At 45.8% G+C, this 27,136-nt stretch overlaps 1 protein-coding gene across 1 annotated transcript in view; it reads right to left on the bottom strand.

The window, feature by feature from the left end:
- Positions 1 to 27,136, bottom strand: part of LOC144763336 (uncharacterized) — a 167,561-nt gene that overhangs the window by 2,303 nt on the left and 138,122 nt on the right. The window lies entirely within an intron of this gene.

Below are 27,136 nucleotides of genomic sequence, written 5' to 3' on the forward strand. Positions count from 1 at the left end.
CCAAGACATGGAAAGAACAATACAAGGAAAAGGAATGAGCCAAACATCAACATATTTTATGCATAGAATCAAATTGACATTTTTCTGCATGGCTAGAAGCTGTTTTCTGGTGGACAGTGGTACTGTATTGCATTCTCAACTTCATCACAGTGTAGTCGGAAGGAATAATTTGCCTTTGTCATTAACATCACCATCCTCCCACCACCGCACAAACCTTTAAACACAGTTTTAGCACCATTCACAGTCAGAAGTTGGAGCATGCACAAGCATTGCCACCTCATCTTTTACCTTGTCCCAGTTCCCAGTATGAGGAGTCACCACTTCCAACGACAGGTACCTGCAACCCAAATACAATACTGTTTTCCATCATGTGGGCACATTGTAAGGCTGTTCTGTCCTAGCCTCCTGACAGGCCATCTGCTGGATCTGACCTACATTTGGTATTCTTCTCACAAGCCCTGTGCTGGATCTGACAGACATTTGGTAGCCTATTGCCTGTCTGGGAAGATTTGAGCGCGCTCCCTTATTGAGAGGGATTATTGTTCACCTAGATAGGTTCGGCTGAGTTTGAGATACAGGGGCATGAGGCTAGCAAGTGGTACAGGAAACCCTTGCTCTGGTACTGTCGAATTATCATAGACGGGAACTTTGGTACATCAAGGCAGGTTTTTAGGCATTCCCAGCCATCTATTTCCCACCGTTGGTTATGCAAAGAAGATAAAATGGCGACTGGCCACATTGGTCTGGCCCAACCCCAACTATCCAACTTTCACTGTTGCATTGATGTCCATCTGGTATGTTGGTGTGGGCTAAAAGCCTGTAGGAATATATGACAGTTGACCCACTTTGATTGGGATGACAGCTATGGAGCAAAGCACAGGCAGCGTCCTTTAGGCACAGACTCTGGAATCATTGAAATAATGGACTAACATGCTATGACTCCATAAGGCAGTGGTCTTCAAACTTTTTAATGTCTCCGCCCCCCCCCCCCCACCCAGTATAAAAAAAATCATTAGGCCCCACCCCAGAATTTTTCACAATTATTCTATTACATTTGCAATGTTTAAATATGTAAATACGTATTTAAACAATACAGTAATGTTAAACCTTTTAAAAATGAAATCAAATACATGATTGCCAAATATACTATTCTGGTTAGCTTGGCCTTACTAACGTGTAAATGTATCCACAGTGTGATTAACTGAAATGGGGGCAGGGGCGTTTAAAGAATATTTCGAGTCTCTTCCCTATTGACACATACTCCCAGCGAGATCTAAATGATAAAAGATGTTAGTAATGTCCCATTACGGGGTGGCTTACTGATAATCATTTGTTTTTAGGTTAAAACAAAGCACTGCTATTAGCCTATTAGTATGATGCTTCTTTTGAACAGAGCCTAGTGCCACCCCTAGGGAACAGTTAAGGCCCCCTAGGGTGAGGGGAGGGCAGTTTGAAGACCCCGGCCATAAGGGTAGGTTGTATGGGGCTTAATTGTTACTCTTTTGGCTTTAGAATTGCTGCTGTTCACTTTGTTTAATGGAGCCCTTATAACATGAGGCAAGGAAAGAGCATTTAGTTTCCAACAAGTCCGGGGAAGATGAAGGCGCTGGAGTGGGGGTAATCGTCACAAGGAGCTAGAGAAACAAGAGCCTAGGAAATAGTTTTCTCCTATCAGGATCTGTCTGAAAATAGCCCAAGGAGAAAGATCAGAAAACACTGACTGAAGTATTCTGAGAGAAGGGTGATCAGAGTGTCAAATAGGCACTTGAGCAAAGTGTGCGTCTCCACCTTTTTCAGTTAATGTCCCATCTCCACTGTCATTGTAGAACTCCTCTTATCTGAAGGATGTGAAGCAGGGTGATGGTGCTAAGACTGACACCAGTGTTTGACTGGCCTCTGAAAAGAGTGTAGCAGTGGATGACAACCTGGTGTTACCGGCAGGAGATACGGCTGTCCCCTTGCAGAAGTTGCAGACTGTTCTTTTAACATGAAGAAGATTCCTATGAATGATGGCAGAAGTGACGGGCTGCTTTGCGAATGGAAAGAGATGGAAAGATCATCTTTCAAAGGTTCCTCACAAAGATGTACCATTGAGAGTACGGATCATCTCCAGACTTTTCTGGTTGATCTTATATTGTTTAACATTGAGAACCACGCTTCTGTGACCTTGAAGGACGCTACATCTAGTGACCCTGTGGACAAGAGAGTAGATGGAGTATTTGGTAAAAGCAACGAATATTATAATTAGGACTTTTGCAGCCACTCTTTATGATAGATTTATCATCTTCTCCCTGTCCTCTACCAAGGAAGAGTCTTCTTCTTCCCTTCAAGTTGGTCTATGGGGGGTGTCGGAGTGGATGAGTGCTAACTTGTTGAAATTAAATGGAGAGAAACCTGAGGTGGTTATCCTAGGCAAACACAAGCATCTTTGGGGGCCCCAACATTGGCCATTGGAAATGGGCCCTCTCCCTCAACCTGTTACCCAAGTGCGTAACCTGGGGTTTATCCTCGATAACACCCTCTCAATGCCACAACAGGTGGTTAGCGTCGCTTCCACATGCTTTACTATTCTACGATGGCTGCGGAAGACTATCTGGATGCTCCCGAACTCCACTAAAAGAACTGTGGTCCAGGCGCTGATCACCTCGCGCCTGGACTACGGGAATGTTCTGTACCTTGGAGGAAATCAGGAGGTGCTGAAGAAACTCCAGGTAGTCCAGAATTCCGCTGCCGTCTTGTATGTCAGATCCCAAGGAGATCATCCATCTCTCCTGTTTTGCAGGATTTGCACTGGCTCCGCATTGATAGCCGTATTAAATTTAAGACCTTGTGTCTTATTTTTTAAATCAACCAAGGGTCTGCCCCTCTCTATCTGTCTCGCCTGCTAGTCTGCCAAAGAGCACACTTACTTTGCAAGCCCGTTCCACGATCCTGATGTACAACGGCGCATGCGCGAGGGGATTGGGCAGGACATTAAAGCCTGACCTCCCCGTCACAATACGCTTCGCGCTCTAGTGTTTCCGTCGCCCTCACGACGCGTCACTTACGCCTCGCCACTCTTCGTTTACGCTCCTGATTGTGCTTCCTGGTTAAGGCTTCCTATCGGAGCCTGCTTTATGCTGTTTCCCTCGACTCCTAGAAGCCGGCCGATTTTCTTGTTGTCGGCTTGTTCCAGTCCTTGGTGACAAGCCTTTTATTCGAGGCTATTCCCTCGGCTTTCTGCATTCTCATCATTAGCGGGAAGTTCCGAGATTCCCTTTTTGTTTTCAAGTCTGTTTGACCGCCGGCTATCAGCTCACCGCTTTCCTTGGGGGGCCCTGTTCCTCTTACCTACGGTTCCGCCTCTCGGCCGGACTTCGGTTCCGTTGAGTGGCCGGACTTGTGGGGAGTGTAGATTGGGGCTTCCTGGGGGAGTGTGGGAGTTGTGGTCCGCCTGACAGGACTACTCCCCTTTTTTCATTCTTATTAATTCCTTTGTGTTGCTGGATTTCAATGGCACTGGCATCTGTCACAGTACAAGGGAGAGAAGATCGGGTAATGCGCTTGTAGCGCACTTTATTCATTTAACATTCTTCCAATTCCTGAGAGTGTTGATTCTTATGCTTACTTTTAACCTACAGATACTCCATTTTCGCTGTGTTCATATTGTGCTGCTATCCCTCAAACTGTTCTGTTAGCCCCACCTGAACGTTTTTTCGGTGACACCGCTAAGTTTGCTGCATTCATCAGCCAATGCCAGTCGCATTTTATGTGTAAGGCAAGCTGTTTTCCGACTGACCCGTCCAAGAAGTCCAGTGTCTCTTCCCCTTCTTTCCTTGTTTTGTTCCCTCCTTTCCCTCCATATCACCATTGTGTTCTAGTGTTTGATAGACACAATGGGTGTAGGGGGGACAGGGTGGGTCTGATGTCGGTACCTGGCATTCCTGCGGAAACGGCTCCTGGCTCCTTACAGAGCGCGAAGCCGTTTCCGCAGGAGTGCCAGGTACCGAAGTCAGACCCACCCCGTCCCCCCTACACCCATTGTGTCTATCAAACACTAGAACACAATGGTGATATGGAGGGAAAGGAGGGAACAAAACAAGGAAAGAAGGGGAAGAGACACTGGACTTCTTGGACGGATTTCTTTTTGCCTGCTCATTTGTTTTTTGAAGGACGGTTGATTGAAGTCCTTATCATGTTAGATTCCGGGACTACCGGTAATTTCATGGATTCTGACTGGGCCACTCTACATTCCATAAGACCTACCCCCAAAGAAATCAGGTAACGTGTAACTACGATCGATGGGAGCATGTTGAAGTCAGGTCCTATTACTCATCAAACTGTACCCATACATTTGACTTTAGTACAAGAACACCAAGAATGTTTGACATTCGACTCGGTCAAGTCCCCACAATTCCCGGTGTTGCTGGGCTTACCCTGGCTTCGCTCCCACAATCCCCAAGTAGATTGGGTTAAGACCACCCTAGAGTTCGTTTCTGAAGCCCTTAAAGAACACATGGGAAGGATAGACACGGATAACATTCTGTCATCTTCCAGTACTTCTGTTTTGCCTCCTGAACATTCCGATTTGCAAGACATTTTTGATGAGGCACAAGCTACCAGTCTTCCCCCACATAGGCAATATGATTGTCGTATAGATCTCCAGACAGGGGCTAAAATCCCTTGCAGCAGAGTCTATTCTCTTACTGAAAAGGAAAATATATAGTTGAGAGAATACCTTGATACAATGCTCAAGATAGGATTTATTAGACCTTCTCGTTCCCCGGCCTCTTCGTCTCTTTTTTTTTTTATCCCTAAGAGGGAAGGCGGCTTGAGGTGCTGTATTGATTATAGATCATTGAATAACATCACTATCAAGAACAGGTACCCTCTTCCATTGATTTCCTCCCTCCTTGACAGAATAAAGAACGCCACCGTTTTCACCAAATCAGATCTCAGAGGTGCACACCATCTGGTGAGGGTTAAGGAGGAGGATGAATGGAAGACGGCTTTCTGTACCAAGTTCGGACTCTACGAGTATCTAGTCATGCCTTTTGGGCTTTGTAACGTCCCTGCTGCGTTTCAATTTTTTATAAACGAGGTGTTAAGAGATATGCTAGATGACTTTGTGATTGCCTATATCGATGATTTGCTAATTTTTTCTTCATCTGTAGCTGAGCATAAGGAACAAGTCCGCAAGGTCTTAGAAAGATTAAGAGACAATAACCTGTATTGTAAACTTGAAAAATGCTTATTTCATGTTCCTGAGGTAGCCTTTCTAGGTTTTATAGTATCATCCACAGGATTGCGTATGGACCCTCAGAAGGTGGAGGCTATTCATCAATGGCCCACACCGCGGTGCGTAAAGGAGGTTCAAAGCCTTTTAGGCTTTGCTAACTTCTATCGCCGCTTTATCAATGGTTTTTCCAAATTGGTGGTACCTATTACGTCTCTGCTAAAAAAGGGGGTCCCTTTTCAATGGTCCTCAGCAGCAGACATAGCCTTTGCAACATTGAAAGTGGCCTTCACACAAGCCCCCATTTTACGCCATCCCAATCCGGCTTACCCATTTCTTGTGGAGGCAGATGCCTCTGAAATGGCTGTAGGGGGCGTCCTCTCTCAGACAGATCCTGAAACAGGATTACATCATCCAGTAGCTTTCTTTTCAAGAAAACTGAACCCAGCTGAAATGAATTACTGTACTGGGGATAAGGAACTATTGGCCATCAAAAAGTCCTTTGAGGAATGGAGGCAATACCTGTTGGGCGCTGACCACACTGTGACGGTCTTAACAGACCACCGGAATCTTCAGTTCTTGAAGTCCGCTAGGGCACTATCAATGCGACAGTTAAGATGGACCCAGTTCTTCAGTGAATTTGATTTCATAATCATTTATCGAGCTGGTCAAAAGAATGGCAAGGCAGATGCTTTATCCCGCTTAGGATACGATGCACTTGAAGAAAGCACTACGCCTCCTCCCATCATCTCCCCAGATAGATTGTTCGGGGGAGTTTGTTCCGAACAGGTGTTTCTAGAGAAGGTAAAGAAGGAACAGGAATCTGACACTATGAAACTGATTACACAAACACATGAAGTTGTCAAGGTGGGGGATTTCTACTACGTGGAGTGTGGTTTGGCTCTTCCTTCTGAAGAGTTACAGGTGCAGGCTCTAAATTGGGGTCATTCCCATCCTTTAGCAGGTCATCCGGGCTACAAGAAGACCATAGCTAATTTGCAGAAACATTTTTGGTGGCCAGGGATGATTCTGGACACTAAAAAGCATATACAGACTTGTTACGTCTGTGCACAGAGTAAGGTTTCCCATCAGAACCCCATAGGGTTGCTACATCCATTGCCTACCCCCCAGGTCCTTGGCATACAGTGTCATTAGATTTCATTGTGGAATTACCGCTCACTGTCAAGGGAAATAACACCTTGTTGGTGGTAGTGGATACCTTTTCTAAATTGGCTCATTTCATACCTCTCACAGGACTCCCTACAGCTAAAACCTTAGCTACAGTGTTTTTGTCACAGGTGGTTAGATTGCATGGACTCCCTTCAGTTCTAATATCCGATAGAGGCACCCAGTTCGTGTCCCGATTTTGGCAGGGCCTATATGCTCTTTTGTCCATAGATGTGAGGCTCTCCTCTAGCCATCATCCTCAAACTAATGGCCAAACGGAGAGAGTCAATCAATGTTTTGAGCAGTGTATAAGAGGCCAGGCGTTACATTCAGTGAAAGAATGGGATGAAATGGTTTGGTTGGCAGAGATGGCATATAACAACAGTCAACATGCATCCACCGATTTCTCGCCCTATTTCTGCACTTATGGTTATCATCCTCAACTCCTTTTTGTTTTCAAGTCTGTTTGACCGCCGGCTATCAGCTCACCGCTTTCCTTGGGGGGTCCTGTTCCTCTTACCCACGGTTCCGCCTCTCGGCCGGACTTCGGTTCCGTTGAGTGGCCGGACTTGTGGGGAGTGTAGATTGGGGCTTCCTGGGGGAGTGTGGGAGTTGTGGTCCGCCTGACAGGACTACTCCCCTTTTTTCATTCTTATTAATTCCTTTGTGTTGCTGGATTTCAATGGCACTGGCATCTGTCACAGTACAAGGGAGAGAAGATCGGGTAATGCGCTTGTAGCGCACTTTATTCATTTAACATTCTTCCAATTCCTGAGAGTGTTGATTCTTATGCTTACTGTTAACCTACAGATACTCCATTTTCGCTGTGTTCATATTGTGCTGCTATCCCTCAAACTGTTCTGTTAGCCCCACCTGAACGTTTTTTCGGTGACACCGCTAAGTTTGCTGCATTCATCAGCCAATGCCAGTCGCATTTTATGTGTAAGGCAAGCTGTTTTCCGACTGACCCGTCCAAGAAGTCCAGTGTCTCTTCCCCTTCTTTCCTTGTTTTGTTCCCTCCTTTCCCTCCATATCACCATTGTGTTCTAGTGTTTGATAGACACAATGGGTGTAGGGGGGACAGGGTGGGTCTGATGTCGGTACCTGGCATTCCTGCGGAAACGGCTCCTGGCTCCTTACAGAGCGCGAAGCCGTTTCCGCAGGAGTGCCAGGTACCGAAGTCAGACCCACCCCGTCCCCCCTACACCCATTGTGTCTATCAAACACTAGAACACAATGGTGATATGGAGGGAAAGGAGGGAACAAAACAAGGAAAGAAGGGGAAGAGACACTGGACTTCTTGGACGGATTTCTTTTTGCCTGCTCATTTGTTTTTTGAAGGACGGTTGATTGAAGTCCTTATCATGTTAGATTCCGGGGCTACCGGTAATTTCATGGATTCTGACTGGGCCACTCTACATTCCATAAGACCTACCCCCAAAGAAATCAGGTAACGTGTAACTACGATCGATGGGAGCATGTTGAAGTCAGGTCCTATTACTCATCAAACTGTACCCATACATTTGACTTTAGTACAAGAACACCAAGAATTTTTGACATTCGACTCGATCAAGTCCCCACAATTCCCGGTGTTGCTGGGCTTACCCTGGCTTCGCTCCCACAATCCCCAAGTAGATTGGGTTAAGACCACCCTAGAGTTCGTTTCTGAAGCCCTTAAAGAACACATGGGAAGGATAGACACGGATAACATTCTGTCATCTTCCAGTACTTCTGTTTTGCCTCCTGAACATTCCGATTTGCAAGACATTTTTGATGAGGCACAAGCTACCAGTCTTCCCCCACATAGGCAATATGATTGTCGTATAGATCTCCAGACAGGGGCTAAAATCCCTTGCAGCAGAGTCTATTCTCTTACTGAAAAGGAAAATATATAGTTGAGAGAATACCTTGATACAATGCTCAAGATAGGATTTATTAGACCTTCTCGTTCCCCGGCCTCTTCGTCTCTTTTTTTTTTTATCCCTAAGAGGGAAGGCGGCTTGAGGTGCTGTATTGATTATAGATCATTGAATAACATCACTATCAAGAACAGGTACCCTCTTCCATTGATTTCCTCCCTCCTTGACAGAATAAAGAACGCCACCGTTTTCACCAAATCAGATCTCAGAGGTGCACACCATCTGGTGAGGGTTAAGGAGGAGGATGAATGGAAGACGGCTTTCTGTACCAAGTTCGGACTCTACGAGTATCTAGTCATGCCTTTTGGGCTTTGTAACGTCCCTGCTGCGTTTCAATTTTTTATAAACGAGGTGTTAAGAGATATGCTAGATGACTTTGTGATTGCCTATATCGATGATTTGCTAATTTTTTCTTCATCTGTAGCTGAGCATAAGGAACAAGTCCGCAAGGTCTTAGAAAGATTAAGAGACAATAACCTGTATTGTAAACTTGAAAAATGCTTATTTCATGTTCCTGAGGTAGCCTTTCTAGGTTTTATAGTATCATCCACAGGATTGCGTATGGACCCTCAGAAGGTGGAGGCTATTCATCAATGGCCCACACCGCGGTGCGTAAAGGAGGTTCAAAGCCTTTTAGGCTTTGCTAACTTCTATCGCCGCTTTATCAATGGTTTTTCCAAATTGGTGGTACCTATTACGTCTCTGCTAAAAAAGGGGGTCCCTTTTCAATGGTCCTCAGCAGCAGACATAGCCTTTGCAACATTGAAAGTGGCCTTCACACAAGCCCCCATTTTACGCCATCCCAATCCGGCTTACCCATTTCTTGTGGAGGCAGATGCCTCTGAAATGGCTGTAGGGGGCGTCCTCTCTCAGACAGATCCTGAAACAGGATTACATCATCCAGTAGCTTTCTTTTCAAGAAAACTGAACCCAGCTGAAATGAATTACTGTACTGGGGATAAGGAACTATTGGCCATCAAAAAGTCCTTTGAGGAATGGAGGCAATACCTGTTGGGCGCTGACCACACTGTGACGGTCTTAACAGACCACCGGAATCTTCAGTTCTTGAAGTCCGCTAGGGCACTATCAATGCGACAGTTAAGATGGACCCAGTTCTTCAGTGAATTTGATTTCATAATCATTTATCGAGCTGGTCAAAAGAATGGCAAGGCAGATGCTTTATCCCGCTTAGGATACGATGCACTTGAAGAAAGCACTACGCCTCCTCCCATCATCTCCCCAGATAGATTGTTCGGGGGAGTTTGTTCCGAACAGGTGTTTCTAGAGAAGGTAAAGAAGGAACAGGAATCTGACACTATGAAACTGATTACACAAACACATGAAGTTGTCAAGGTGGGGGATTTCTACTACGTGGAGTGTGGTTTGGCTCTTCCTTCTGAAGAGTTACAGGTGCAGGCTCTAAATTGGGGTCATTCCCATCCTTTAGCAGGTCATCCGGGCTACAAGAAGACCATAGCTAATTTGCAGAAACATTTTTGGTGGCCAGGGATGATTCTGGACACTAAAAAGCATATACAGACTTGTTACGTCTGTGCACAGAGTAAGGTTTCCCATCAGAACCCCATAGGGTTGCTACATCCATTGCCTACCCCCCAGGTCCTTGGCATACAGTGTCATTAGATTTCATTGTGGAATTACCGCTCACTGTCAAGGGAAATAACACCTTGTTGGTGGTAGTGGATACCTTTTCTAAATTGGCTCATTTCATACCTCTCACAGGACTCCCTACAGCTAAAACCTTAGCTACAGTGTTTTTGTCACAGGTGGTTAGATTGCATGGACTCCCTTCAGTTCTAATATCCGATAGAGGCACCCAGTTCGTGTCCCGATTTTGGCAGGGCCTATATGCTCTTTTGTCCATAGATGTGAGGCTCTCCTCTAGCCATCATCCTCAAACTAATGGCCAAACGGAGAGAGTCAATCAATGTTTTGAGCAGTGTATAAGAGGCCAGGCGTTACATTCAGTGAAAGAATGGGATGAAATGGTTTGGTTGGCAGAGATGGCATATAACAACAGTCAACATGCATCCACCGATTTCTCGCCCTATTTCTGCACTTATGGTTATCATCCTCAACTCCTTTTTGTTTTCAAGTCTGTTTGACCGCCGGCTATCAGCTCACCGCTTTCCTTGGGGGGTCCTGTTCCTCTTACCCACGGTTCCGCCTCTCGGCCGGACTTCGGTTCCGTTGAGTGGCCGGACTTGTGGGGAGTGTAGATTGGGGCTTCCTGGGGGAGTGTGGGAGTTGTGGTCCGCCTGACAGGACTACTCCCCTTTTTTCATTCTTATTAATTCCTTTGTGTTGCTGGATTTCAATGGCACTGGCATCTGTCACAGTACAAGGGAGAGAAGATCGGGTAATGCGCTTGTAGCGCACTTTATTCATTTAACATTCTTCCAATTCCTGAGAGTGTTGATTCTTATGCTTACTGTTAACCTACAGATACTCCATTTTCGCTGTGTTCATATTGTGCTGCTATCCCTCAAACTGTTCTGTTAGCCCCACCTGAACGTTTTTTCGGTGACACCGCTAAGTTTGCTGCATTCATCAGCCAATGCCAGTCGCATTTTATGTGTAAGGCAAGCTGTTTTCCGACTGACCCGTCCAAGAAGTCCAGTGTCTCTTCCCCTTCTTTCCTTGTTTTGTTCCCTCCTTTCCCTCCATATCACCATTGTGTTCTAGTGTTTGATAGACACAATGGGTGTAGGGGGGACAGGGTGGGTCTGATGTCGGTACCTGGCATTCCTGCGGAAACGGCTCCTGGCTCCTTACAGAGCGCGAAGCCGTTTCCGCAGGAGTGCCAGGTACCGAAGTCAGACCCACCCCGTCCCCCCTACACCCATTGTGTCTATCAAACACTAGAACACAATGGTGATATGGAGGGAAAGGAGGGAACAAAACAAGGAAAGAAGGGGAAGAGACACTGGACTTCTTGGACGGATTTCTTTTTGCCTGCTCATTTGTTTTTTGAAGGACGGTTGATTGAAGTCCTTATCATGTTAGATTCCGGGGCTACCGGTAATTTCATGGATTCTGACTGGGCCACTCTACATTCCATAAGACCTACCCCCAAAGAAATCAGGTAACGTGTAACTACGATCGATGGGAGCATGTTGAAGTCAGGTCCTATTACTCATCAAACTGTACCCATACATTTGACTTTAGTACAAGAACACCAAGAATTTTTGACATTCGACTCGATCAAGTCCCCACAATTCCCGGTGTTGCTGGGCTTACCCTGGCTTCGCTCCCACAATCCCCAAGTAGATTGGGTTAAGACCACCCTAGAGTTCGTTTCTGAAGCCCTTAAAGAACACATGGGAAGGATAGACACGGATAACATTCTGTCATCTTCCAGTACTTCTGTTTTGCCTCCTGAACATTCCGATTTGCAAGACATTTTTGATGAGGCACAAGCTACCAGTCTTCCCCCACATAGGCAATATGATTGTCGTATAGATCTCCAGACAGGGGCTAAAATCCAATGCAGCAGAGTCTATTCTCTTACTGAAAAGGAAAATATATAGTTGAGAGAATACCTTGATACAATGCTCAAGATAGGATTTATTAGACCTTTTCGTTCCCCGGCCTCTTCGTCTCTTTTTTTTTATCCCTAAGAGGGAAGGCGGCTTGAGATGCTGTATTGATTATAGATCATTGCATAACATCACTATCAAGAACAGGTACCCTCTTCCATTGATTTCCTCCCTCCTTGACAGAATAAAGAACACCACCGTTTTCACCAAATCAGATCTCAGAGGTGCATACCATCTGGTGAGGGTTAGGGAGGAGGATGAATAGAAGACGGCTTTCTGTACCAAGTTCGGACTCTACGAGTATTTAGTCATGCCTTTTGGGCTTTGTAACGTCCCTGCTGCGTTTCAATTTTTTATAAACGAGGTGTTAAGAGATATGCTAGATGACTTTGTGATTGCCTATATCGATGATTTGCTAATTTTTTCTTCATCTGTAGCTGAGCATAAGGAACAAGTCCGCAAGGTCTTAGAAAGATTAAGAGACAATAACCTGTATTGTAAACTTGAAAAATGCTTATTTCATGTTCCTGAGGTAGCCTTTCTAGGTTTTATAGTATCATCCACAGGATTGCGTATGGACCCTCAGAAGGTGGAGGCTATTCATCAATGGCCCACACCGCGGTGCGTAAAGGAGGTTCAAAGCCTTTTAGGCTTTGCTAACTTCTATCGCCGCTTTATCAATGGTTTTTCCAAATTGGTGGTACCTATTACGTCTCTGCTAAAAAAGGGGGTCCCTTTTCAATGGTCCTCAGCAGCAGACATAACCTTTGCAACATTGAAAGTGGCCTTCACACAAGCCCCCATTTTACGCCATCCCGATCCGGCTTACCCATTTCTTGTGGAGGCAGATGCCTCTGAAATGGCTGTAGGAGGCGTCCTCTCTCAGACAGATCCTGAAACAGGATTACATCATCCAGTAGCTTTCTTTTCAAGAAAACTGAACCCAGCTGAAATGAATTACTGTACTGGGGATAAGGAACTATTGGCCATCAAAAAGTCCTTTGAGGAATGGAGGCAATACCTGTTGGGCGCTGACCACACTGTGACGGTCTTAACAGACCACCGGAATCTTCAGTTCTTGAAGTCCGCTAGGGCACTATCAATGCGACAGTTAAGATGGACCCAGTTCTTCAGTGAATTTGATTTCAGAATCATTTATCGAGCTGGTCAAAAGAATGGCAAGGCAGATGCTTTATCCCGCTTAGGATACGATGCACTTGAAGAAAGCACTACGCCTCCTCCCATCCTCGCCCCAGATAGATTCGTCGGGGGAGTTTGTTCCGAACAGGTGTTTCTAGAGAAGGTAAAGAAGGAACAGGAATCTGACACTATGAAACTGATTACACAAACACATGAAGTTGTCAAGGTGGGGGATTTCTACTACGTGGAGTGTGGTTTGGCTCTTCCTTCTGAAGAGTTACAGGTGCAGGCTCTAAATTGGGGTCATTCCCATCCTTTAGCAGGTCATCCGGGCTACAAGAAGACCATAGCTAATTTGCAGAAACATTTTTGGTGGCCAGGGATGAGTCTGGACACTAAAAAGCATATACAGACTTGTTACGTCTGTGCACAGAGTAAGGTTTCCCATCAGAACCCCATAGGGTTGCTACATCCATTGCCTACCCCCCCAGGTCCTTGGCATACAGTGTCATTAGATTTCATTGTGGAATTACCGCTCACTGTCAAGGGAAATAACACGTTGTTGGTGGTAGTGGATACCTTTCCTAAATTGGCTCATTTCATACCTCTCACAGGACTCCCTACAGCTAAAACCTTAGCTACAGTGTTTTTGTCACAGGTGGTTAGATTGCATGGACTCCCTTCAGTTCTAATATCCGATAGAGGCACCCAGTTCGTGTCCCGATTTTGGCAGGGCCTATGTGCTCTTTTGTCCATAGATGTGAGGCTCTCCTCTAGCCATCATCCTCAAACTAATGGTCAAACGGAGAGAGTCAATCAATGTTTTGAGCAGTGTATAAGAGGCCAGGCGTTACATTCAGTGAAAGAATGGGATGAGATGGTTTGGTTGGCAGAGATGGCATATAACAACAGTCAACATGCATCCACCGATTTCTCGCCCTATTTCTGCACTTATGGTTATCATCCTCGACTCCTCCCTGGTTCCTCGTCCTCATCCAATCTCTCCTCCCTTGGCTCCACCCCGGCAGCTAGTGACTTGGTGCAGGAGATTCAACGGAATCACACACTCACACTAGATAACCTAAAACAGGCTAAGAAGAGGTACTAGAGGGGAGCTGACCTCCACCGACGTCAGGAGCCTCCATTTAAGGAAGGAGATGAGGTGTGGTTGTCATCTAAATACATCAACATGAAAGGGGCTTGTAAATTCAAACCCCGGTATATTGGTCCTTACAAGATCCTAAAGGTTGTCAATCCTGTGGCCATGAAACTCAAACTCCCGCTTTCCATGAAAATCCACCCCGTATTCCACGTTTCTCTACTTAAGCCTGTTGAACCAGGGACCCTTCTGCCTGCAGTACCCCTTCCGGTAGAAGTAGACGATGAGTTGGAATATGAGGTTGAGGCCATTGTTGACTCCAGGAGAGTTAGGAGGAAACTGCAGTATCTCATCCATTGGAAGGGATATGGGGTGGAGGAACGTACGTGGGAACCAGCTAGTCAGGTACACGCACCTAGATTAGTGAGACTGTTCCATAGACAACATCCCAAGAAGCCCAAGCCTGTGGGGGGTTCTGTAGGGGGGATGTACTGTCACGCCTGCCAGTCCGCCAAAGAGCACACTTACTTTGCAAGCCCATTCCACAATCCTGATATACAACGGCGCATGCGCGAGGGGATCGGGCAGGACATTAAAGCCTGACCTCCCCGTCACAATACGCTTCGCGCTCTAGTGTTTCCGTCGCCCTCACGACGCGTCACTTCCGCCTCGCCACTCTTCGTTTACGCTCCTGATTGTGCTTCCTGGTTAAGGCTTCCTATCGGAGCCTGCTTTATGCTGTTTCCCTCGACTCCTAGAAGCCGGCCGATTTCCTTGTTGCCGGCTTGTTCCAGTCCTTGGTGACGAGCATTTTATTCGAGGCTATTCCCTCGGCTTTCTGCATTCTCATCATTAGCGGGAAGTTCCGAGATTCCCTTTTTGTTTTCAAGTCCGTTTGACCGCCGGCTATCAGCTCACAGCTTTCCTTGGGGGGTCTTGTTCCTCTTACCCACGGTTCCGCCTCTCGGCCGGACTTCGATTCCGTTGAGTGGCCGGACTTGTGGGGAGTGTAGATTGGGGCTTCCTGGGGGAGTGTGAGAGTTGTGGTCCGCCTGTCAGGACCACTCCCCTTTTTTGATTCTTATTAATTCCTTTGTGTTGCTGGATTTCAATGGCACTGGCATCCGGCACAGTACAAGGGAGAGAAGATCGGGTAATGCGCTTGTAGCGCACTTTATTCATTTAACATTCTTCCAATTCCTGAGAGTGTTGATTCTTATGCCTACTGTTAACCTAAAGATACTCCATTTTCGCTGTGTTCATATTGTGCTGCTATCCCTCCACACAGTACAGCCTGTTGCTTTTGGGGTAAGCCCAGTGCAGATACCTATTCTTATTTATTGGTGAATAGAACACCAGATGGTTATATGCTTTAAATTACAACAGGCATTTCAGGGTACCTAGACAACTTGAAGATTCAACATCCCTGTTCTTACAGGATATTGGTCATCTCTTGTAAAAAAACAGGTAAATAGAATATCTTCGGGAGGAATATTTACATGTTTGTTGATTGTTGTTGTGCTAACCAAACCATTCTTTTTAGTGCCAGCTTCCACCAGAGAGGGAGATCCGTCCAAGAAGTTCAGTGTCTCTTCCCCTTCTTTCCTTGTTTTGTTCCCTCCTTTCCCTCCATATCACCATTGTGTTCTAGTGTTTGATAGACACAATGGGTGTAGGGGGGACGGGGTGGGTCTGACTTCGGTACCTGGCACTCCTGCGGAAACGGCTCCTGGCTCCTTACACTATCTCTATCTCTATCCACCCCTATGTCCCTTTGCGGCCCCAAAGCTCAGCCACTCAGGGCAACCTGGTATCACCCAGTTGTAGACTATCCAGAGTGGGTGGTCGTTCCTCTGCGTTCCTCGGCCCCAGATTATGGAATTCTCTTCCCTGGTCTATGAAGCAGGAACTGTGTTATCTTAGGGTCCGGCGAGATCTTAAGACCTGGCTTTTTTCTCAGTGATGAGTTATCTAGTTATTCAGTTGCAGTAGTCTAACTACCTGCGCCGGGAAACCCTGTCCAGGGTAGCTGTGCACAATATATATTTAATTAATAAATAAATAAATAAATATTATTAATTATGCAGCTCGGTTGCTAGTAAACAATTTTCAGTCTTTGTATGTAGGGTTTGTACGGCGCCAAGTACGATCTGCTACTTCTGGCTGTGTTTATTTCCTCTTTCCAGGGTAGAGGGTGGAGGTACGGACAATGTAATGACAAACGCATATCTCAGCCGTCAGGGAGAAAGTATTCCACTTTAGTAGTATGGTACAGAGGTTGCCATTCAGAAAGACCTATCAATGGAGAAGCACTTATTTTTCTAGTACTAGCAGTGGATCTTTTCTGGAAGAGAATGCTGTAGTTCTTCTTACTGCAGGAATTGTTAGCCTCTTCCATGCTCATGACGGCTCCCGGCCATCATGAGTCACGGTGGGCGTGTGCTGATGACAGCCGGGAGCCGTCATGACCACGCCCGCGATTGGAATCTCAGCACTGCGGTGGAATTCGTGCCGCAGCGATGAGGTTAAAAGTCTCAGAGTAGATCTTCTTGCTTTCCACACCCTCTAAACTCCTATGCCACTCCCAGTAGGTGCCCAGGAAACAATAGTTCTCAGAGTGCAAGGTGAGAGATTAGAGTGGGAACATTAGAGTCTGGCTAGGCCGGGAAATGGCTTCAGCTGTGCAAGTCACATTGCAATTGCACCAGGGATGTGTATAATCATTGAGGGCCTCCTGCTTCCTTGCATGTTTGTTGTCAGTTTTATGAAGTTACATTTTATGCACCTTGTTTTCAGCCTGAGCCTGGGAAATTATGCCAATTGAGTTTAGAGTGCCGTAGTTAAAAGTTTCAGGGAACCAGGGATTGGAAGCCTATGGGGGCTTTGCCTCCACACTCTTCTGAGCCTTTTCATTGGATCATCCCATTTCAAGGCCACTTATCCAAGTCCAAGTCTGGGACACCTCTTTGCTGTTGGCTTCAATAGTGGGAGCTCTCTTTGAGCCCTTGGTGGAGCCAACCATTTGCCCCATATTTTTTCATGTTTTCTGTTGCAACCCCGTAGTATCTAGAAGGGGTTGCCCTCTTTCTCCGTAGCACGTAGAGCTACCAACCTCACCAGTACCCTGCTCCTGGCTACACTCAGGCAATTCCTGGTAGTTCTTTAGACCTTGGCCCACTACAACCCAAAACCCAGTAAGTAAACCCCTGAAACCGACTGTACTTACCGTTATGCATATATGACTTTTCCTTCTATACAATTGCAATGTACGGCACACAACTTTGAAAGATTTACAGAAACAGTACTTACTTTTGAATGAAGTTCTTGGTTTTACAAAATTTGTAAAAAGAAGGGTTCTTTTTCTAATTTGGGCTTGGATTTATTCTTCGAGTGTGTCTCATTTATTGCCTCTGTGAGTACAACAAATGCTTAGCACTACCCACTGACAAGCCTAACTGCTTGCCCACACTACCACAAAAGGGAGCATTAGTATTATCGACTTTAGCCTCTGTAAACCCAATTGGGACCCAAAGGACTCTCTACACAGTGTACTTCTTTTTAGTGCACTATATAGAGAGCCAGCTTCCTACAGGTTCCCATAGAGCATACCTCAAATGTTGTATAGACCCAGGATGACCACCTTCAGCCGAAACACCGGATCCCCCCATCCTCCATTCAACAAGTCATTGACCACTATTAAGTGAGCTGCCTAATAGCATAGGAAGACATCTGCCATGTCAATCCCACCATGGAGACTTCCATTTATCACCTCAATCTTTAAGACCTTTTTCTTAGCCACAATCAGGTCAGCTATATGGCTGGAGGATGTAACCTCCTGATTATCTGGAAATGGGGATTGATCTTCAGGTGATGTATAAGTGTCACATGGAAAGAAGGATTGTACTTCCATAGAAAGGGGAGAGGGTAAGGCTGGTGGCAACTCAAACTGCATTTCTGTAAGGCTCAGATGTCTGCGAAAGGGGCGGGAAAGTAAAGAAGATGTTCCACCCAAGCTGAAAACACACATGAAGGACACATGTACTACAGAAGAAGTAGTGAGATGCCAGGAGAGAGAGCAACTGGGGTAGATACTATTAGTCCATGACCTATGAGACAGTGGGGAAAGCAAAGGACAAATTGTCTTGTCCCTGGAAAGTGTTGGTGGCAGCATGAAACTTGTGGGATGGTACGCAGGTGGAAGTGCAGCCCGGAGTTTCACCTGGGATGGAAGTGGTAAAATCACTGGAGGCATGAAGGAGAAAAAAAGGGAGTGGAAAGGACGTAGGAACCCTAGCCACGAGGGAGGATCCACTTGCCACTGGAGTGATGGCTGACAGATTCCGTCACTCCATCACTGACCTAGGAAGAAGACGCAACCTTCAAAGCTAAGGCAGGCCTATGGGACAATGGAGCCTAGAAGAGGCAACATTCCATACCTAAGTGACACCTGAATACTACACTGCATGGTGAGCTTTGGTAAGATCCCATTAGACTGACCAGTGGCCATACTGGGTGAGGAGGTCAGCTGAGGATCACAGTAGGTGTAGCATCTACAGACCTCTACAACCCCCCAACAAACTCAGTGGATGTTGGAAATAGTGGAATGGAACAAACTTTAGTTTTGGTTAAAGATTCTTCATATTAGTTTCAGAGTGATAGTTGAAAGGAGGATACCTCTCACGTGCAAGCCATACAACAGCAAAGAAATGATAGAGACGAAGAGGTAAATGGTGAGGAGTGCAATGTTGCTACAATGACTGGCCCACAGCAGAAAAAGGGGATGCAAGGTGACCTTATCTTCTTTGAACTCTTAATGCACAAATAGAAACAGGGGCCACCACCTGAGCCCTCTTTTCTGTCAATGGGCAGAGACCATGTCATGAAAACACTGGCACAGATGGAAAAGAACATGTTAAGTAATAGCAAATGTGCAACCTGGAAGGAACATAAATTAGATAAACTAACATGCACAGTGACCAGCCTTGAGCACTAATCAAGGTAGAGGAGGTAGTAAAAGAGATAAATGAAAAACACATAGAAATTATATCTTCTCTGAAAGCCATAAATGGGAATAGAGAAATGATCATGACGGACACCAGGACACTAGTATATACAATAGGCAACTTGGCAATACAGTTTGTGGTAATACAATGAACAGCTCTGAGATTGCCTGTGAAGGGTGAGGACCAATTATTCTAGATTACTGGGTTTGAGAGGAAATTAGGGCCAGATTCAGAATATGATCCCATTAATGTAGACTGATGTGTTATGCTCACACATTCCAATTGAGGACTATCAGTGATAAGGAAAGAGTTTTGAAAGAAGGCAGGAGTAAAGAGTATAATTTTAATAAACAGTAAATATTAAGTTTCGCAATGTGCCTCCCTCAGAAGAAGACAATGCTTTTTAACCCGCCTGACAATCATGGTCATGTAGCAATCTTGTCCTCTAAGCAGCCACATCTGCCAAGCTTTTGAGTATCCTCCACCCTCACCAACAATACTTGTGCATCACCACAGCAACGTAAAGGCCAGTAATGACGTAAAGGGGAAGAGGCCCATAACGTCTGGAAAATTGTAAATCTAACTCTGTTGTTTTAACTGAAGAACAGTGAATCTGAACCCAACACACCTTTTTATCTTTTTCCACAGATCCTCATGGTACCACATGCCATGAAGAACATGTTAAAGTTTATATTCACATTTGGGACTTGGTCTCCAGAGCCACCTGAACAGCCTCATTTCCTAATTTGTGTAACTTTAGTAGGAGAAACGTAATATTAGTTAACAAATAATGAATACCAAATTTCAGAAAATAGAGGACGGGGTAGCTCATCAGGTAGTTATATAGATATATTAGAAGTACAGACAGTGAGGCAGGCACATAAACAGCAAGATAGAAAGACAGATGAATTAATAGGCGGGCAGGCATTTCACCAGATAGACAGGTAGACATCCACATCCAGAAAAATAGACAGGCAGAGAAGTGCATGTGGAAGAAAAGAAAGAGCGACATGAAAGTTGAGACATAGACATGTAGAATAACAGTCAGGAAGAAGGAAATAGAAGCATACACCATTTGAGTCATGGCTTCATAGTTAAGGGTCCAATGTGCATTTAATAGTACAATGTAATCATTAGGACCCTATGATGTGTTTCTTTTGATTAATTAAATGTAATCTCATGATGTGACTATTTTAGGTTCAAAATTACTAGTAAGACATGGTAAAACTAGAGTACCACGAAAGTATCTTTAAATGCGGCGTTTGGGGGCTTTTTCGTTGTCCTTAATAACTTTACACAGCTCAACCAATCTTCCCAGACACTCTGCCACCATTAAATGAAAGTGCCTTTTCTTGGTTAAATAGACATTCATTCAGCCAGTCTTGCGTTATTTAGTTTTGAAGTGATATTTTCCTGCCATGCCTCATGTAGTCACTGTAGCTCATTTTGGAAGATTTGGGGATCCTTCAGGAGAAGCCACGGAACTCCTCAATAAGTCTTGGGCCCCAGGGACCAAAACGAGATCTAGAGGCCGAAATATGTGGGTACTTTCATGCTTGGAAATTAACCTGGATCCCGTGGAGGCTGATGAAGTAATAGTTGCAATTTATTTATTATTTAAGAAAAGTTTAGGCCATAGAAAAATTAATTGTTATGGTCAGCTGTTGCAGCAGGCATTCATGGATCGAAAGTGGGTGAATAAGTAGAAGCCAATTCATTTGTAGGGTTAAGAGAGCAATTCGATTAAGGAGGCCTCCTTGTGCAAAGGATGATAGTCTATGGGATATTAATTTAATTTTCAGATTGCTTGCGGGATGGCCTACAAATAACAATTTGGCTCTAAGGGAGCTATAGTGGAAAGTGTCCAATTTACTTTGCTTGATTTCCTTTAAAACGCTTTCCGACTTTAAGACACTGGAGTTGAGTAGTAGGCTTTACTAATCAAATTTGTTTAGGCTTGGAGGAGGACGAAGGCAATGGCAGAATCAGTCTTCTATCTCAGTTATGACAATCAACCAAAACTGTGTGAAGTGAGATGTAATAAAGAATATGAAAGTTGAGTTAAGAAAAATAGCAGAGTAGTAGATCCACTTTTAATTTCTTATGTAGGACAATTTGGAACTGTGCCAACTTCAACTTTTATAAGATGGGTGAAGTCAATGATGTGTGAAGCTTGCATAAACTTGTCTGTGTTTAATGCTCATTCAGTAAGAGGTCCTATGGATAGTAAGGTGTTTGGTGCTGGGGGTAGGTTGAAAGACATTATAAAGGTGGCTGTTTAGTCAAATGTACAGTATTTGGATCTAGTTTATCTGTTTATGTTGTAATGTGTTTTAATTTCAGATACACAACAATGAATCAATTAGAATTTTTAAGGTCTCTTATTGCAAGCAGCGCCCAAAAAAGGAAATGCTGGAAACAGTGGGTTGTTTGACACCAGTGTTCTGTTACATTGTGTCATCATTGAGCGTTCTACATTCCATTGTTTCTTTAAAATTCTGTAGACTAGTAAATAAAATAAAATAATGCATAATGCTATCCTGCTTAGCTTTAATTAAAGCATGCTTCATCATAGGCCACTCCGCCACTCCGCCCCCCCCCCCCACCGTGGTAAAATAGTACTACCAGACTGGATTCACCCTCAAGTGGGACTATCTTGAGAGAGTTCTTAAATATGTGTTATCATGGATAATTTACCTGGGATACAGTTTCAATCTGCTAAAAATACCTCAGGGTAAATCACAAAGAATACTTTTATTAGGTGGTACCCAGGGCATATATAAAAATACTAGAAAGGTATCCTCAAAGGACGCTGTTAGGTACCATGACCATTGCTTACCTTTGTAGTGCCAACATGTTTCTGCCCTTAGGTAGCCTTCAGCATGCCTGGGTTTTTACTAAGCAATACCTGTGCAGGCAACTGGTAGATGGCTCATGTTTCAAACAAGAAATCTGTGCAGGCCAGCCCTTTTCCGTATATGTTAGGGGCAGAGTTCTTGAGCAATGCACAGTAACAATATACCTCCTAGCCTCAAGTATACAAAGTAATTTATGAAAACAGCAATTCAGCAATAAACCCGCTCATTCAAAAGGAGCGGGTTCCCAATAACAAGCACAGCATTGATTAATGAATTACAAATCTCTTTCATCATAAATTTGGATTGATGATCCACAACCACTAGCAGACGAGGATTCACTTCCCAAAGGAGAAAAGTGCCGCAGATGTCAACCACAGGGTGAAGCAACCAAATGTAGGGTGGGATGCCATGAAAAGCCACAGAATTACTGACTTACTAAACAATAAAAGAACTTTAAAATGGGGGAACGTGTTAGGCTGAGAATGGGACAGCAAAAACAAAGACATTCATACTTTATCACCACTAAACTAACAGGGATGCAATGGCGATCAGAAACATTCATGGTATTCTAGTCGCACTGAAGTTACCCTCTAGCCGCAGAAAGTAGGCTGCACCAGAAGGCCATCACCAAGGAGGCATAGCATCAGGCAACAACACCCTTGGATGTAAAATGTGTATGCCATACAAAGGAGAAACTCCTGGAGCTGAGTGTACAGTAACACCTCATGCAAACTCTCCCATTCATTACTCCACTTAATCCGAGGGGCATTCACAAAGCTTTGTAAATTTTGCACCAGTAACTAATGTATTTATTCAAGCAGGGCTTTGGAACATAGATTATATTTAAACATCAAGGCACATTCAATTCTAACTCCAGAACGAATAGCCTCCCAATCTGTAGAAATATATTTTAAACCACAGTCTGAAATGATCTCTTTGGGAAAACCCAAGAAAGCGAAAAATATCAGTACATCCTTTAAGAAAATTAAACTAATAATAAAGTCTTTGATATCATGTGCCACGGCTATGTAGACACATGTAACGACTGAAGACGCTCCATTGACTTGCAATGAGAAGCCTTAACCTAAGCATGTACTAAAGAAGTCTGGACATAATCTTGTATATGAGGCAAGCATGTATGTTAATCCCCAACAACAATGAGCGGTAAAGCTGGTGGTGCTCTGAGATGGCTGTGGATCCTGGAGATCCACCTCAGCTGTGGAGCTTTGAAGCAAGCCCCAGACTGCCAAAGGGTGGATGAAGGTGCACGGTGCCATGGACGGCTTCCATAGAGACTCAGGCTTTGAAGATGCACTCAACCACTGTGTCTAGGGAGAGCAGCCTAAATGGTGGCCCTGGTCTGGTTGCGGGGGGGATTTTATGATCTGCTACAAAGGGGGTGGGGCTCTGGAAGGCTACTGTGAAGGAAAGAGGAGCATGAGGGAGCACATAGATAGGAGTGCAGACCGAGCACAATGGATGGTGAATTATGTTCGGGCTGGACTGTTCCCATAAGGCACAGGGTCAGACTGATTTGCATATAGCCATGTCTGAACTGGGGTGGCTGAGTGAACTAAAGAATGGTGATGGATTAAACCCAGATCAGTTGACTGGGGGTGAGTGTTTGATTTGTTCAAACGCTCCGTCCATCATCCCCTTTTGTATCGCTTTGTTCGCCCTAAGTGTGGCAGAGTATACTCAGACGTGAGTCCCTTGTTCACTTGGCCACTGGATTCAAGATAGCCTGGCTGATGAGGATTATGAATCCGAAACCGGTCCCAGGATGCTTGTTTCCGGTCCAGGGAAGACATGGCTTGGCAGTTCGGGCTGGACTGTTCCCATAAGGCACAGGGTCAGACTGATTTGCATATAGCCATGTCTGAACTGGGGTGGCTGAGTGAACTAAAGAATGGTGATGGATTAAACCCAGATCAGTTGACTGGGGGTGAGTGTTTGATTTGTTCAAACGCTCCGTCCATCATCCCCTTTTGTATCGCTTTGTTCGCCCTAAGTGTGGCAGGGTATACTCAGACGGGAGTCCCTTGTTCACTTGGCCACTGGATTCAAGATAGCCTGGCTGATGAGGATTATGAATCCGAAACCGGTCCCAGGATGCTTGTTTCCGGTCCAGGGAAGACATGGCTTGGCAGTTCGGGCTGGACTGTTCCCATAAGGCACAGGTTCAGACTGATTTGCATATAGCCATGTCTGAACTGGGGTGGCTGAGTGAACTAAAGAATGGTGATGGATTAAACCCAGATCAGTTGACTGGGGGTGAGTGTTTGATTTGTTCAAACGCTCCGTCCATCATCCCCTTTTGTATCGCTTTGTTCGCCCTAAGTGTGGCAGGGTATACTCAGACGTGAGTCCCTTGTTCACTTGGCCACTGGATTCAAGATAGCCTGGCTGATGAGGATTATGAATCCGAAACCGGTCCCAGGATGCTTGTTTCCGGTCCAGGGAAGACATGGCTTGGCAGTTCGGGCTGGACTGTTCCCATAAGGCACAGGGTCAGACTAATTTGCATATAGCCATGTCTGAACTGGGGTGGCTGAGTGAACTAAAGAATGGTGATGGATTAAACCCAGATCAGTTGACTGGGGGTGAGTGTTTGATTTGTTCAAACGCTCCGTCCATCATCCCCTTTTGTATCGCTTTGTTCGCCCTAAGTGTGGCAGGGTATACTCAGACGTGAGTCCCTTGTTCACTTGGCCACTGGATTCAAGATAGCCTGGCTGATGAGGATTATGAATCCGAAACCGGTCCCAGGATGCTTGTTTCCGGTCCAGGGAAGACATGGCTTGGCAGTTCGGGATGGACTGTTCCCATAAGGCACAGGGTCAGACTGATTTGCATATAGCCATGTCTGAACTGGGGTGGCTGAGTGAACTAAAGAATGGTGAAGGATTAAACCCAGATCAGTTGACTGGGGGTGAGTGTTTGATTTGTTCAAACGCTCCGTCCATCATCCCCTTTTGTATCGCTCTGGTGAATTATGTTCCACAAATTAACACTAGTAACAAAAACAGTACACCAGTAGAGGGTGCACAGCCTAGAGTTGGCCCTTGGGCCGTCATCATTATCGACAGTCTTATTATTTATTTTCATCCATATTTATCCTTATTTTCTTTCAAAAAGTAATCCAATTGAGCCAGTGGTGTTCAAAACTTCGAGGCTTTATTTGATGATTCCATCACACAGTTCACAGAATTCATATTGTTAATGTTCGTAAAACCCAATGCATTTCGGGAATCTCCCTTCCTCAGGGGTCACTGTAACAAAAATAATATTTAGGATACCATCGCCCTGCCCATCAAGTTACTATAGTACATAACCTTAAAACGCCTTTAATTCCACACATTGTGACTGTCACCTACGAAAAAACATCACAGTTGCAGGAAACTCACTCTAATCTCATGTGGCTGTAACTGTTGAAAATCCCATAAATTCAGATATGTAACGCTCTTACAATTAATAAACTGAATTATGTTCCACGCCACTGTTTTAACCACTGGACCTTCTCATCTGATCACAGAGTGAGAGTGTGCTTTTCCCACTGAGGCAGACATACCACCCAAAGATAACAAACAGAGGGCTTTTAATAATAAGGACTAGATGTCCTAGGGCTCTCAAGAAGAGGATGCCGAACATCCAGAGGGCTTGGGAGCCCCTTTTTAGGTCTCCGCCTAGCGAAGGCTGCGCTTGCGCAGTCTCGCTGGGGAGAACTGATGTTTTCCAGAGTGGGGCTTCAACCCGCCCCTCTTCTTCATTGGCTGGCTTCCTAAACGGAGGCCAGCCTTTGGAGGAGAGGGGCATCACTCCGTTTAAGCCCCGTCTTTTTGGGATTCGGGGGTGCGTTTCTTAGGTTCTTTCTCTTTTCTTTCTGTCGTCTTCCCATTGGCTGGAATTTTACATTCCAGCCAATGGGAAGAGGAGAGAATGAAAAACACGCCTCCCGTCCGAAAATGTCAGGGCTTTTCGGAGAGCCATTTCTGCTGGACCGCCGCCGGAAGAAGTAGAGAAGCTGCTGAGTCCTCCGCCCCAGCCGGTGAGTGCTTGATTTTCTGCCCCACCCTGTTCCTCGTTGCGCTCGCTTTTCTGCCCCCCACCCCCCTGTTGCCTCGTTTTGCTCACTTCTCTGCCCCCCACCCCCCTGTTTCCTCGCTCTGCTCGCTTTTCTGCCCCCCACCCCCTGTTGCTCGTTGTGCTCGCTTTTCTGCCCCTCCCACCCCCCTGTTCCTTGTTGTGCTCGCTTTTCTGCCCCCCACCCCCTGTTGCCTTGTTGTGCTCGCTTTTCTGCCCCCCCAGCCCCCTGTTCCTCGTTGTGCTCGCTTTTCTGCCCCCTGTTGCCTCGTTGTGCTCGCTTTTCTGCCCCCCACCCCCTGTTGCCTCATTGTGCTCACTTTTCTGCCCCCCCTCATGCCGCGTTGTGCTCGCTTTTCTGCCCCCCCTGTTGCCTCGTTGTGCTCGCTTTTCTGCCCCCCACCCCCTGTTGCCTCGTTGTGCTCACTTTTCTGCCCCCCGTTGCTGCGTTGTGCTCGCTTTTCTGCCCCCGTTGCCTCGTTGTGCTCGCTTTTCTGCCCCCCACCCCTTGTTTCCTCGTTCTGCTCGCTTTTCTCCCCCCCACCCCCTGTTCCTCGTTATGCTCGCTTTTCTGCCCCCACCCCCCTGTTGCCTCGTTGTGCTTGCTTTTCTGCCCCCACCCCCTGTTCCTCGTTGTGCTCGCTTTTCTGCCACCCACCCCCTGTTGCCTCGTTGTGCTCACTTTTCTGCCCCCCTGTTGCCACGTTGTGCTAGCTTTTCTGCCCCCCCCGTTGCCTCGTTGTGCTCGCTATTCTGCCCCCCACCCCCTTGTTTCCTCGTTTTGCTCACTTTTCTGCCCCCACCCCCCTTTTCCTCGTTGTGCTCGCTTTTCTGCCCCCCACCCACCTGTTCCCTCGTTGTGCTCGCTTTTCTGCCCCCCACCCCCCTGTTGCCTCATTGTGCTCGCTTTTTTGCCCCCCACCCCCGTTCCTCGTTGTGCTCGCTTTTCTGCACCCACCCCCCCTGTTGCCTCGTTGTGCTTGCTTTTCTGCCCCCACCCCCCTGTTGCCTCGTTGTGCTCGCTTTTCTGCCCCCCACCCCCCTATTGCCTCGTTGTGCTTGCTTTTTTGCCCCCCCTGTTGCCTTGTTGTGCTC

The sequence above is a fragment of the Lissotriton helveticus genome, chromosome 1_1 (assembly GCF_964261635.1).
Source record: "Lissotriton helveticus chromosome 1_1, aLisHel1.1, whole genome shotgun sequence".
Lineage (NCBI taxonomy): Eukaryota > Metazoa > Chordata > Amphibia > Caudata > Salamandridae > Lissotriton > Lissotriton helveticus.